General features: G+C 39.1%; 1 long non-coding RNA gene across 1 annotated transcript; it reads right to left on the bottom strand.

The window, feature by feature from the left end:
- Positions 1-5843: 5843 nt before the first annotated feature.
- On the bottom strand, positions 5844-7264 carry LOC118497969. The gene is made up of 2 exons (XR_004900489.1): positions 6900-7264; positions 5844-6340 (listed from the first exon to the last, which is right to left on the bottom strand). It is a non-coding gene; the product is annotated as an uncharacterized LOC118497969 (long non-coding RNA).
- Between the last annotated feature and the right edge of the window lie 7383 nt (positions 7265-14647).

Raw genomic sequence — 14647 nt, 5'->3', positions numbered from 1 at the left:
GTATGTGTTGTGTTGTTTTATTCATCTAGAACTTGGACTTCAAACTACAGCAGAATCTAGTCAGTTCTAATGAACTATGGAGATTTCATTTATTGTATCATCAAAATACCAGAAACAAAGCCCCATTCAAGTGGAGTCTAATAGAAGATGCCTTCTCTGCATGAAGCAGCAGAAGAGTGAACAAGAATATGCCTTACTGAGTTCCACAAAGTTGGCAGACAGTTTGCTTCAGTCCTCTCAGGTCAGGATGAGGCAGGAAAAAAGGGCCTCAAGCTCTCATCCCCACCCACCTTTTCAGTTTTGGCTGGAACAGTGCAGACATGACCATCACTAACTATCTGTTCCCTGCTTCTCCCCTCCCCAATTTCCTGTAATTGAGAGGACCAACTTGCTATCTGGAGAGGAGGGTCAAGGACAAGCTACGTGGGCAGTCACCCCACCAGCACCAGAAGGCAAGGACCACCCTAACCCTCCCCCACCCCCCACCATTGCCACCCATGTTTAATCAAAACCACCCAGCCATGGCAGGATAGCTCCATTACTTAGACTAGAGCATCATCCTGATACACCAAGGTTGTGGGTTCAGTTCCTGGTCAGGACATATACAGGAGGCAACCGATAAATGCATGTACAAGTGAAACAGCAAATCAGTATCTCTCCCTCTCTCAAATTTTTTCTTAATCTTAAATTTTTTTCTTCCACCTAGAGCCCACTGGGGCATCTCCTTCACCAAGATCATCCTACTCCCTGAGTGCTTACTGTGCTTTTGCTAAATCTGTCATGTTCTCTAATCCTATCAGGTCATGACAAGAACCTGGACCCCAGAATTGGGTTGAGGCCTTTATTGGCCTTCCCAGGTGCCACCTGACATCAAGGACAGCTGCCTGTAGATTACCCCTTTCCACAAGGAAAGTGAGGTTATCTCCCCCCCTCCAAAAAAGCCATTTTGATTCACAGGAAGGACGGCAACTCCCAAGCATTAATTGTGCCCTGTGGTGGTTTTGTAAACCTAAAGCTGGGCTGAGAACTTATAAATGATGATACACTGTGCATATAATTTGGCACGCTTCCACATCAATATTTTAAATTGTTTCGTATAACAGTTACCTCTGAGACAGTTTAGTAAGAAACTAGGGAAATTCCCTGGCAAGTGGAATGAGGAAACAAATGGTCAAACAGAGAGCCCAAATGGAACACAGAAAGGCTGAACATAAGCATGCTTTAAAATGAATTGGTGGCGAATGGATATAGCCAAGAAGGGGGACACCCTTGCCTTGTTTCTGACCTTAGGGAGAAAGCTTTTAGTTTTTCTGCCTGTTCAGTATGATGTTGGCTGTAGGATTCTCATATATGGTCTTTATTATGTTGAGGAATGTTCCCTCTACTCCCACTTTGCTGAGTGTTTTTATCATAAATGGATGCTGTACCTTATCAAATGCTTTTTCAGCATCTATTGATACCATCATGTGATTTTTGTCTTTCCTTTTGTTTATGTGAAGTATGTTTATTTGTGAATATTGTGAATATATTATTTCCTTCCTTCTACTCTGGGCTTTATTTGTTGTTATTCGTGCAGTTCTTGTAGATGTAGGGTTAGGTTGTTTATTTGAAATGTTTCTATCCTTTTTAGTTAGACCTGTATTGCTATGAACTCCTCTCTCAGGGCTGCCCTCACTGTGTCCCATTGGTTTGGGGATGTTCTGTGTTCATTTTCATTTATTTCATTTCCAGAAACATTTTTATTTCTTCCTTGATCTCATTGTTAAGCCATCATTGTTTAATAACATGTTATGCAATCTCTATGAATTTGACTGCTTTTGAGTTTTTTTCCTTGAGGTCGGTTTCTACTTTCAAGTGCTGCTGGTCCAAGAAAGTGCTTGATACGATTTCAATTTTCTTGAATTTATTGAGACTTGTTCTGTGTCCTTTCACGTGGTCTATCTTTGAAAATGTTCCATGTGCATTTGAAATGAATGTGTATTCTGCTTCTTTGGGGTGAAACATTCTGTATAAATCAGTTAAGTCCATTTTATCTAGTGTGGCATTCAATGCCACAGTGTCCTTGTTGATTCTGTTTGGAAGATCTACCCATTGTTGACAGTAGGGTGTTAAAATCCCCTACTGTTAAGTGTGTTGCTATCTATATATTTCTTGAAGTCCTCAAAGATTTTCCTTATATATTTGGGTGTTCCTATGTTGGGAGCATATATATTTACAAGGGTTATGTTTTCTTTATGGATTCTTCCCTTGAGTATTCTGAAGTGTTCTGTATCTCCTTTTATGGACTTTTGTTTTGAAATCTACTTTGATATAAGTATTGCAACCCTGGCTTTTTTTTTTTCCTGTCCATTTTCTTGCAATATTTCATTCCAACCCTTCACTTTTAGCCTGTGTAGGTCTTTTGTTCTCAGGTAGGTCTCTTCTAGGCAGCATATATGTGGGTCATTTTTCCTTATCCATTCAGCTACCCTATATCTTTTGACTGGAGCATGTGATCCATATACATTTAAGGTTACTACTGATAGATACTTTCAAGTTGCCATTTTCCCCTTTGTACCTGTGTTCTCTTTTTCTTCATCTTAAACCAGTTCCTTTACCATATCTTGCAATGCTGGTTCGGTGGAGGTGTATTCTTTTAGCTTTCTTTTGTCTGGGCAACTCCTTATTTGGCCGTCCATTTTAATTGAGAGCCTTGCTGGGTAGAGTAGTCTTGGTTGCTGGCCTTTGCTTTTCATTACTTGGAATATTTCTTGCCATTCCCTCCTGGCTTGTAGTGGTGTTTCTGTTGAGAAGTCAGCTGCTAGCCTTATTAGGACTCCCTTGTGTGTCATTTCTTGTTTCTCCCTTGCTGCCTTTAATATTCCCTCTTTGTCTTTGAATTTTGCCATTTTAATTATGTGTCTTGGAATGGGCCTCTTTTTGTGCATCTTGATTGGGACTCTCGGTGCTTCCTGGAGTTCTGTGCCTTTTTCTCTCATCAAAGTAGGGAAGTCTTCCATCATTACTTTTTCAAACAAAACAAGTTTTCTGTCCACTGCTCGTCCTCTCCTTCTGTTATCCCTATTATACGGATATTATTACCTTTTAGGATGCCCTGCAGTTCCCTTAACCTCTCTTTGTTCTTTTTAAGTCTTTTTTCCTTTTCTTGCTCTTTCTGGGAACTTTTGTCTACCTTGTCCTCCAGCTTGCTGATTCAATCCTCTGCTTCATCTAGCCTGGTTTCAATACCTTCTACTCTATTATTCAATTGTGAAATTATATTTTTCATTTCCTCCTGGCTCTTATTGATAGTTTCTATGTCCTTTTTCATGCAGATGTAGTTTGCAGTAAGTTCCTTGCAGCTTCCCTGTAGTTTTTTGTAATTCTCACTGAGCCCAATGAGCTTCCTTATAACCATCGTTTTGAACTCAATGTCTGATACTTTACTTGCCTCTATTTCATTTATCAGTCTTTCTGGGGACTCTTCCTTACCTTTTAGAAGGATTGGGGGTTGTTTCTTTGTCTCTCCATTTTAGGGGAGATTCTTCTTGTTTGTTCCTGTGTGTTAGATTGATCTGCTTCGACTCCCTGTCTTTGTGGTGTGACCTTCTGTGGTAGGAGACCTGTGGGATTCAGCAGTGCAGTCTCCTTGATCTCCTGAACTTGATGCTCTTGGGATGCCCTTTATGCCATTTATGCTGGCTCCCTGGATATAATTGGGTTTTGACTGTTGTTGGGTCGTTCTTTGTGGGTCCTTCCCTCCAGCTGGCTGACTGAGGGTCTCTCCACTCACCACATCTTGTATGCTGTTGTGCAAGTTCTGCCAGAACAAAACACAGCCCAGGAAACAAACCCACACCCGCAAAAATAACTCCCACCCACAATCCCACTATCAACAGTGAGTGAACCCATATTAATAAGAATGTAAACAGATTAAGACTTATAAAAAAAAGAGAATCGGATATGACATGACTAACTGAAAGAAAATTGATTTTGAGAGGGTAAAGGGAGGAACACTTATTGGAGCAATGTGAAGAGAATAAAATTTGCATCATAAAAAAGGGAATGAAGAAGGTGGAATGGAGTAAGAAGGGAAGTGTATACTATTATGTTTAAACAAATTTTTAAAAAATTAAGAAAAGCCCTGGCTGGAGTAGCTCAGTGGATTGAGCGTAGGCTGCGAACCAAAGTGTCGCAGGTTCGATTCCCAGTCAGGGTACATACCTGGGTTGCAGGCCATGACCCCCAGCAACGGCACATTAATGTTTCTCTCTCTCTCTATCTCCCTCCCTTCCCTCTCTAAAAATAAATAAGTAAAATTTTTAAAAAATTAAGAAAAAATAAAATTAAAAAGTGAGAGAAATAAAAAGGAAAAAAATAAATAATAAAAAGATAGGAAAGAAACAGGAGAAAATGATTCACCTCAGCACTATGAACAACAAATGAGTTAAGATTAATATAGGTGTGATGGAAATAAGGGGTAAAAAAGAAAAGCTTAAGAGATGTCTATAGAAGAGGGACGTGATTTTGAGATGATAGAAGGTGAGGAAATACTAAAAGTGAGGAATTAAAACCAGACCTAAGAAAGGGCAAAATTTAAATTTGAGATTAAAAAAAGAAAGGACAGGATGAAAGAGAAAAACAGTCTCAGACACAGAAAAGTTAAAATTTGAGATGAAAAAGAAGAGGCAGGATGAAGGCAGAATGGAGTAGGAGATGTGTATGGTAAAACTTGAAATTTGAAATACAAGAATAGTGAAGATCTAGAGAAAATATTGAAAAAATGCAACAACTATCCTAACCACAACCAGCAAGCAAACACTGCTAAAGGTGGAGAGAGAGCGGGTATTTTAAGAGTGGGAAAAAGAATGTGAAGTGACCATTGACAAGAAAATTGGTTTTGGGAGTCTGGACAGGGCAGAAATAGTAAGATTGAGGAATGGAAACAAGTTGCATCGAGAGAGAAAACAAAATTTAAAATGAAAATAATAAGAAAGAAGGTGAAATGGGGTAAGAGAAGGGAGGAGCAAAATATGAGAATTGAAATAAACTATAATATAAAACCTAGTGACTTAATATGCACAAACTTGACAGACAAAAAATGAATGTTAAAAAACTATACAGAAAAGAAAATACCACAAATCACGGAGAAGACCACAGTGGATTTCATCTTGGTAGCAGCTAGTATTTACCACTGCTTTTTCTTTCTGGATCTGCCCCTGGTGGTCAGATGGTGTCCCAGTCTGGCCTCAGGCAGCCTGTTCAAGACTACCAGGGATCTACTGTCTCTGACTGACTCCAGTTGTTAACCTAGTTACTCTTCACTCAGCAGTCAGGCTTAAGCACCACAGGTGGGGCAAAGCATCTCCTGAGGGGGGGGGGGGGGGCTACTGCTTCCCCTCAAGTTGATGCCACTCATCAGCCTGATGCCACTCTGGCAGAGAGAAACCCTGTCTCTTTTTCACAGCTGGATGTTATCTGTACTATTCATGTTCTGGTGCTGTAAGCTGGGGAGCCCAGATTGGGGTGTAGACTTCACACTTCTCAGGGGGATCCTTCCAGCCACTGAGATATCCCTCCAGCACTTCAGCTGTCGCCGGTGGGAGTCCAGCCAGCCTTCTTGAGTCCCCTCCACACTCCCTAACAGTCATGTTGTGGTGAAGCTGTTTCTTCTGTCTGTCCATGTTTATAAGGCTTCTCTCTCACTATGGTTCAGTTGTTTATTCCAAGTGATTTCCGCGCAATTTAGTTGCAATTCCAGATTGGTCCTGGGAGTAGGTCAATGTAACTTCCAGTCACCCCTCCACCATCTTGGATCACTCCAAAATTCATTACTCTTACTATTTTCAAAGTGTTTTTTTCACTTTTATTGAGATACAGATATTTCCCATTTTGCAAAGTTAGTATTGCATGACGGTCTGAGTTTAACTGGCCCCATTATTTACCAGTCATGTAACTCGGGGTCACTGAAAGCACACACTTAGAAAACACTCTGTGTCAATTTCCTAAGTGCTTCACCTGTGTTCACTAATTTACTCTATAAGAACCCTTCTGTGTTCATTTTCTAGGGATGCCCTAATAATTACCACAAACTTCCTTAAAACATTGATTTTTTTCAAAGTTCTAGTAATTTTTATTGGCCACCTGCTAAACAAAAAAAGGGAACCTGAGGGTAGTGCATGCTGTGCCTGACACCACCAAACCAAAGCCTCACCTCTGAGCCACCTTGGGCCTAGCAAATGAATCCAAAGTCAGGTTCAGCTCTTCTGCAGACCTGTGTTTCCACCTGAAGTTTAAGGAACTACCACTAGAGGTCGACTCCCAATGCTGGAGGCTTGTTCCCTCCACAGAGACTCGAGGTCTGCAAAACGAGGTGTTAAGTGGGAAGAAATAGGGAAATATCTGGGATCCCAATTTTTTGAAAGCTCCCTATGGCTGCATCAAATCTTCAAGAGATATGTGTGTGGAAAACTGGGCTGCTCATGCCCAGTTAGAACTTTGGACCTCAAACCCTCCTGTGCAGTCAAGCTGGGACTCTGACCTGCGTAATCTAAACAGACAAGTGATCAGAGCACTAAGGAATGCAATACAAAAAAAAAAAAGTACAATGCCCATGGGCCTTTGTTTTTATTGCATCAAACCCCTATTAGTCATCCTCCTAAAATGGAAAGAATATGAGGTAAAGACAGGGGAGGGCACTGTGTCCTCACTAAAGCCAATACCCCCAAATACACTATTCTTCCTGAAAGTGACTGGCCACCACTGACCCAATTCAAAGTCCTGTGATTTGTCCTACATTGTTTCCTGTCCCTTTCTCTCCACATCCCATCAGTGATGATCATTCTAAATTATCCTTAATGATCCATATTTCCCCTCTCGTTTCCCCTCTTCCTCCTCCCACCCCCTGCAAAGGTTCATACCTCATCAGGTGAGTTAGGGCAATGGCCTTCCAACAGTGTGATCCCCCATAATTCATCCTCTCATGATTGCCAGCAAAAATCTTAAATGTTAAATCACATCCTATTACTTGTAATCATAAAATGCCTGACAGCTCCCCAGCATGTTCAAGATGGAATACAAACACCTTATCTTGGCATGCAGCTGCTTCTGCCCATCCCTCACTCTGTCTATGCCACAATCTTACTGACTCTTATCTGCTAACTCCTTATTTTTAAAGGTCTTCTGTATTTACTTTTAGAGGGGGGGAGGGGGCAGAGTCAGAATATCAATGTGAGAGAGAAACATTGGTCTGTTGTCTCTCATACACATCCCGACTGGGACCAAACCTGCAACCCAGTCATGTGCCCCGAGCAGGAACTGAACCAGTGACCTTTTTGATTTGCAACACAACACCCAACTAACTGAGCTACCCAGACAAGGCAATTCCTTCTTATTTTTCTAAGATTTTATTTGTTTATTTTTAGAGAGAGGAGAAGGAGGCAGAGAGAGAGGGAGAGAAACCTTGATGTGAGAGAGACACATCAACTGATTGCCTCCTCTTATATGCTCCCCTTCTGGGGACTGAACCCATAACCCCGGCGTGTGCCCTGACCAGAAATCGGAACAGTTGCCCTTTGCTTTGTGGGGCAATGCCCAACTAACTCAGTCATACTGAACAGGGCTCTTCTTATTTCAAAAACTCAAATTATGGTTCATATCCTCCAAGAGTGTGCTCTCCTTTCCCCTCCATACATTTTCCACATAACCCTTTGAACACTGTGTTGTAATCACCTGTTAACTTTCCTCTTGGTTTTGTTTGCCCAACATGCAGCACAATTCCTAGTACACAGTAGAAAATCAATTTTTTCCTTTACTTTTTGTATCTCAGCAATTCGCTACTTCTTTATTTCAACATTTAGCTTTAGGATTGAAATATTTACTGAGAACATAAATGTTTATTGAAGAATAATTTAGTGCCTGAAAATGTTTGGAGAATGTGTAAAAATTGACTGATGTACTCATACGAAAGATAAAAAGATAGAGTCCCTGACTTACCAATTTAAGAAGATGTTATTTGGGGGAAAGGACCAGAGAACACTTCCTTTGAGCAATTACTGCATACCACAAGCTCCTTAAGGGAGATGTCAGCAAAAAAGAGAGTAAGGTAATTAGCAGAGGCTTTAGCCCCAAACTCTACCACAGAACGTTAGTGAAACTGGCTGAACCTCATGTCCTACCTTCACCCCCAAACACAAATCTGAGTCTCAGATCCTATCACTCCAACAGGAAGAAATTCCAGAATCAATCTCACAAGGAGTACAAGAGGAAAGGTATGAGAGACTATGTGTCCCAGTGCTCAGAACATGGTAAGTCTAAGGCACCTCCCACTGCCCTTGCCCAGAAGGGCACTGCTTCCCAGGCCCATGCTCTCTGATACGGTGGCGGAGTCTGAGGGGACACAGCCTGTCAGCTCTCAGGCCTTAAGCTGCACAGAGACTGTATCCACAGGTGAAGGGGCCCTACCTGGTTTCTAAACATTATCCACCATTGCAACATTTTTTCCTAGCAGTGCACTGACTGAAGAGTAGTGGTTAGAGGGAAAAAAGAATTGAGAAAAGCAGTAAGCTTGGCCACCACACTTCTACTTCAGTTTGCTTCATGAAAAAGTATTTACCTAGGACCATCTTGTTCTATGTGCAACCCTGATAGAGGCTAGAGGTTCACAGGGTTCACTGTTTGCAGGGACTTATAGTCAAACATACACACCCAAATCCAGGTTCCTTGAAAAATGGTATGCATTTTACTATAGGTTTTCTTTTTATTTTTTAATCACAATCTACACTGAATATTTTTTGTATTAGTTTAAGGTATACAGCATAGTGGTTAGACAGTCATATACTTTACAAAGTGCTTTGCCTGATATTTTAACTACCTGCCTGGAATCATACATACATTATTACAATAATATTGATTATATTTCCTAAGCTGTATTTTCTATCTCAGGATTATTTTGTAACAACCAATTTGTATTCTTTAATCTGTTCACCTGATTCAACCATCCTTCAAGCCCCCCTTTCCTCTGGAGACCATCAGTCTGTTCTCTGTAGCTATGAATCTGCCTCTATTTTGCTTGTTCATTAATTTTGTTCTTTAGATCCTACATTTAAATGAAATCACATGGTATATGTCTTTTTCTGCCCTATTCTACTTAATATAAAACTCTCTTAAGTCCATCCATGCTGTCTCAAGTGATAAGGTTTTATTCACTTTTATGACTAATATCTCACAATTTTTTTATTTACCCATGTCTTGATGTGCACTTGTGTGGCTTCCAAGTCTTGGCTACTGTGAATAATGTTGCAATGAACACAGGGGCACACATGTACTTTCAAATTAGTGCATCAGGTTTCTTCTGTTATATTCAGAAAAGAAGAATCAAGGGGTCATAAGGCAGTTCCATTTTTAAATTTAGGGGTGAGGGGCAGATACTACATACAATTTTTCACAGTGGCTGCACCAACCTGCATTCCCACCAACAGTGCACAAAGCTTCCCTTTCTACACATCCTCCCAAGCACTTGCTTTTTGTAGATTTATCAATGGTGGTAATTATGACAGGTGTGAGGTTAATATCTTACTGTGGTTTTAATTTGCATTTCTCTGAAAATGAGTGAGGTTGAGCATCTTATGTCTATTAGCCATGTGTATGTCTTCTTTGGAGAAGTGTCTATTTAGGTCCTCTGCCCACTCTTTACTTGGATTCGTTATTTGGTGTTGAGTTGTAGAAGTTCTTTATAAATTTTGGATATTAAACCCTCATTAAAGGTATCATTGGTGAATATGTTCTTACATTTAGTGAGTTGTTTTTTCGTTTTCTTGATGGTTTCTTTTGCTGTGCAAAAAGCTTTTTGGTTTGATGTAGTTTCATTTGCTATATTTGACGGCCTAAGAGTTTATGGTTTCAAGTCTTACATATAATTCTTGAATCCATTTTGAGTTTCTTCTTGTATATGGTGTAAGAAGGTGGTCCAGATTCATTTTTTGCATGTATCTGTCCAATTTTCCCAAGCCTATTTATTAAATAAACTGACTTTTCCCCATTATATGTTCTTGCCTTCTTTGTCATATGTTAATTCACCTTATAGGCCAGGGTTAATTCCTGGGATCGCTATTCTTTTCTACACATATGTCTGGTGTTATGCCAGTACAATGCCATTTTGATTACTAATATCCTTGTAGTTTAGTTTGTTATCAGGTATCATGATACCTTTAACTTTATTTTTCTTCCTCAATATTGCTGTGGCTCTTTGAGGTCTTTTGTGATTCCATATACCTTTTAATATTATTTGTTCTAGTTCTGTGAAAAATATCATGGGTATTTTGACAGGAACTGTGTTGTATCTATAGATTGCTTTGGGTGGTATGCACATTTAATGATGTTAATTCTTCCCTATCCATGAAAAAGGTATGTGCTTCCATTTATTTGTTTCTTCTTTAATTTCTTTCTTTAATGTCTTATATTTTCCCTAGTACAGATCTTTTACCTCCTTAAATTTATTTCTAGATATTATTTACATATAATTTTAAATGAAATTGTTTTTCTTATTTCCTTTTTCAGGTAGTTCATTATAGGTGTATAAAATGCAAATGATTTCACCCTGCCTGGAGTAGCTCAGTGGATTGAGCGTGGGCTGCGAACCAGAGTGTCACAGGTTCGATTCCCAGTCAGGGTATATGCCTGGGTTGCAGGCCATGACCCCCAGAAACCCCACATTGATGTTTCTCTCTCTCTTTCTCCCTCCCTTCCCTCTCTAAAAAATGAAATGAAATAAAATCTTAAAAATATTTTTAAAAAATGCAAGTGATTTGTTTATTTATTCTGAATTCATTTATCAGTTCTAGTTTGTTGTTGTTGTTTTGGTGTACTCTTAGGGTGCTCTCTATATAGTATCATATCATCTACAAATAATGACAATTTTACACTTCCTTTCCACTTTGGATGACTTGTAGTCCTTCTTGTCTGATTGCTGTGTCTAGGACTTACAGCACTATGTTCTAAAGAGCAATGAAAGTAGATAGCCCTGTCTTGTTTCTGACCTTACAGGTAACAATTTTAGAATTTTCCCGCTGAGTGTGATGTGAGCTGTGGATTTTTCCAACATGGCATTTTTTAATGTTAAGGTGGGTTCCCTCTATTTCCACTTTGCTGAGAGTTTTATCATGAATGGGTGCTGGATTTTGTAAAATGCTTTTTCTGCATCTATTAATATGATCATATAGTTTCTTACTTTTCATTTTGTTTATTGTGTTAATTCATTTACAAATACTATACCATCCTTGCATCCCAGGAATAAATCCCACTTAATCATGGTGTATGACTGTTTTCATGTTTCACTGAATTTGGTTTGGTAATATTTTGTTGAGGGTTTTTGTATCTACCTATATCCATCAGGAATATTGGCCTGTAATTTTTCTCTTTATAGTGTCTTTATCTGGTTTTGAAATCAAAATAATGCTTTCCTCATAAAATGAAGTTGAGGAGGTCTTCTCTTAAAATTTTTATAATAGTTCTAGAAAGATAGGTATGTGTTAGCCTTTGAATGTTTGGTAAAATTCACCTGTAAAGCCATTGGTCTGGGACATTTGTTTGTTGGAAGTTTTTTTGAATTACTGATTAAATTTTGTTACTTGTAAGCAGTCTATTCAGATTTTGTTTCATTTTTATTTCATCTTAGAAGACTGTATGTTTCTAGAAATTTATCCATTTCTTCCAGATGGTCTAATTTGTTGGTATATAATTGATTGTAGTATTTTCTTAAAATACTTTGTATTTCTGTGATGTCAGTTGTTACTTCTCTTTCATTTCTGATTTTATTTATTTGGGTCCTTTGTTTTTGTTTGTTGGTGAGGCTGATTAAATGTTTACCAGTTGTGTTTATTTTTTCAAAGAACCAGCTTTCGATTTCATTGACCTTATGTATCTTCTTTCAGCTCTGATCTTCATTATACTCTTTCTTGTACTCACTTTAAGCTTTGTACATTGTTCTTCTAGTTTCTTTAGGTGTAAGTTTAGATTATCTACTTAAAATTTTTCTTACTTTGTGAGATAGGCTTGTATTGCTATAAATTTCCCTCTTAGGTATTGCTTTCGCTATGTCTCATAGAATTTCTATTGTTGTGCATTCATTTTCATTTGTCTCAAAATAACTATTTATTAAATTTATTTTGGCTCTGGCTGGTGTGGCTCAGTTGATTGGAGAGCCAGCACATACACCAAAAAGTTGCTGGTTTCATTCCTGGTCAGGGCACATGCTTGAGTTGCGGGTTCTATCCCCAGTCTTGGCACATACAAAAGGCAACCCATTGATGTTTTTCTCTCACATTGGTATTTCTCACTCCCTCTTTCTCTCTCTCCCTCTTTCTCTCTCTGTACCTCTCCCCTTCCCTCCCTACTTTCTTTCTTCCCTCTCTAAAAAAACAATGAGCCCTGACTGGTGTGGCTCAGTGGATTGAGTACACGCCTGCAAAACAAAGGGTCACTGGTACAATTCCCAGGCAGGGCACATGCCTGGGTTGCAGGCCAGGTTCCCGGTGTAGGGCATGTGAGAGGCAACCACAAAGTGATGTTTCTCTGCCTCTCTTTCTCCCTCCCTTCCCCTCTATCTAAAAATAAATAAATAAAATCTTTTTTTTTTAATGAAAAATTCCTTGGGTGAAGATAAAAAAAATTATTGGGCTGACACTGGTTAATAAGATTTTATAGGTTTCAAGTGTACATTTCTATATGATACATGATCTGTACATTGCATTGTGTGCCCACCACCCACAGTCAAATCATCTTCCTTCACCATATATTTGTCTCCCTTTACCCTTTAGTATCCCCCCACCCTCTTTCCCTCTGATAACCATCATACTGTTGTCTGTGTCCATGACTTCAGTTTTATATCCCACATAAGTGAAATCACATGATTCTTAACTTTTTCTGACTGCCTTGTTTTGCTTAGCATAATATTCTCAAGGTCCATCCACAATGTCAAAAACTGGCAATATTTTGTCTTTTCTTATGGCTGAGTAGTATTTCATAGTGTGCACACACTACATGTTCTTTATCCATCATCTATCGAAGGATACTTTGGTTGTCTCCATGTCTTGGCCACCGTGAAAAATGCTGCAATGAACATAGGGGTGCATATATCTTTTGCAAATAAATGTTTTCAAGTTTTACAGGTAGATACCCAAGATAGTGATTGCTGTGTCATCACTGTGACACCTCTATTCTTAATTTTTTGAGGAACTGCCATGCTGTTTTCCATAGTGGTTGTGCCTGTTTACATTCCTACCAGTAGTGAATGATGATTCATTTTCTCCACAGCCTCTTCAACACTTATTATTATCATACCTATCTTGTTGATTAACAGCCATTCTGACAGGTGTGAGGTCGAATCTCATTGTAGTTTTGATTTATATTTTTGTAATAGCTAGTGAAGTTGAGCATCTTTTCATGTATCTGTTGGCCATTCATATGTCTTCTTGGGAGAAGTGTCTTCTGTCCATTTTTTAATTGGGTCTCTCCAGAAAGTGTCCAGCCATGTACTATGAAAAGCAGAGACATTTATTGAAAACACAAGATAAAAGAAACATTGTATGTAGGACAATGATGCCTCAGTCCCTTCAAAGTAGGCAGCTTGGGACCTCACACAGTTCTCCTAATCACCATCAGCTGTCCCCATAGTATTTTCCTGAATCTCATCAATGGTCTGAAATCCCTTCCCTTTCAAAAGTGATTTCAGTTTTGAGAAAAGCCAGAAGTTGCAGGGCACCAAATCTGGGCTGTAAGGGAGCTAAGTCACCTGAGTAATCTGATGTTTCACAAAAAAATTGCATGAGATGTGATGCATGAGTGGACACAATATCCTTATGAAACTGCCAGTCACCAGCTGCCCACAGCTGTGGCCTTCTGAACCACCCAAATAGTTTCCATGGAGGAATGTTCAAGCTTCACACAAAATCTGATGCCGACTTGTTGCTCTACTTGCTCAGTCATTTTGAATGCAATGGCCACACAGTACACATGCTCACTCAACAGTGTCTACCACTCCTACTTGACAAGTACAGTGAAGCCATCATTGTTCACACATGCACATTCCAGTCTACTCTCCCTGGCTGCCAGGTTACATCGATATCATGCAAACCATTCTTGTTATATTACCCATGGCTGGATTTTTTTGGACAGACCTCATAAGTTACTATCTTCTTTTCCTTGGCTTCTTTGAGAGTTCTTAGTCATTAATTTTTGACAGTTTTAATTCAATGTGCCTTGGGAAAAGCCTTTTTGGTGTTCTGTCTGCTTCTTCGATTTTAGGATCTAGCTCTTTCCACAGGTTTGGAAAGTTACCAAGTAGTTATTTGAATAGGCTCTCCATTCCCTTCTCCCGCTCTTCTTCTTCAGGTGTATCTATGATTATATTGCTCTTTCTAATGAAGTCAGATAGTTCTCATAGAGTTCTTTAATTATTTTAAATGCTCAAGTCTCTCTCTTCTTCCCTCTGCATCATTTCTAGATTTTTATCTTTGATATCAATGATCCATTCCTCCACTTGGTTTGCTTTTGCCTATGCTCACTAGTTCATTCTTGTTCTCTTTTATTGAGTACTTCATCTCCAAAATTTGTTTCTTTTTTAAAAATTTCAATTTCTTTCCTAAAGTACTCATTTTGTTTGTTAATTTAT

The sequence above is a fragment of the Phyllostomus discolor genome, chromosome 13 (assembly GCF_004126475.2).
Source record: "Phyllostomus discolor isolate MPI-MPIP mPhyDis1 chromosome 13, mPhyDis1.pri.v3, whole genome shotgun sequence".
NCBI classification, from domain to species: domain Eukaryota; kingdom Metazoa; phylum Chordata; class Mammalia; order Chiroptera; family Phyllostomidae; genus Phyllostomus; species Phyllostomus discolor.
Note: the sequence above shows the minus strand (reverse complement) of the source record. Positions and strands in the feature narration are given on the sequence as shown.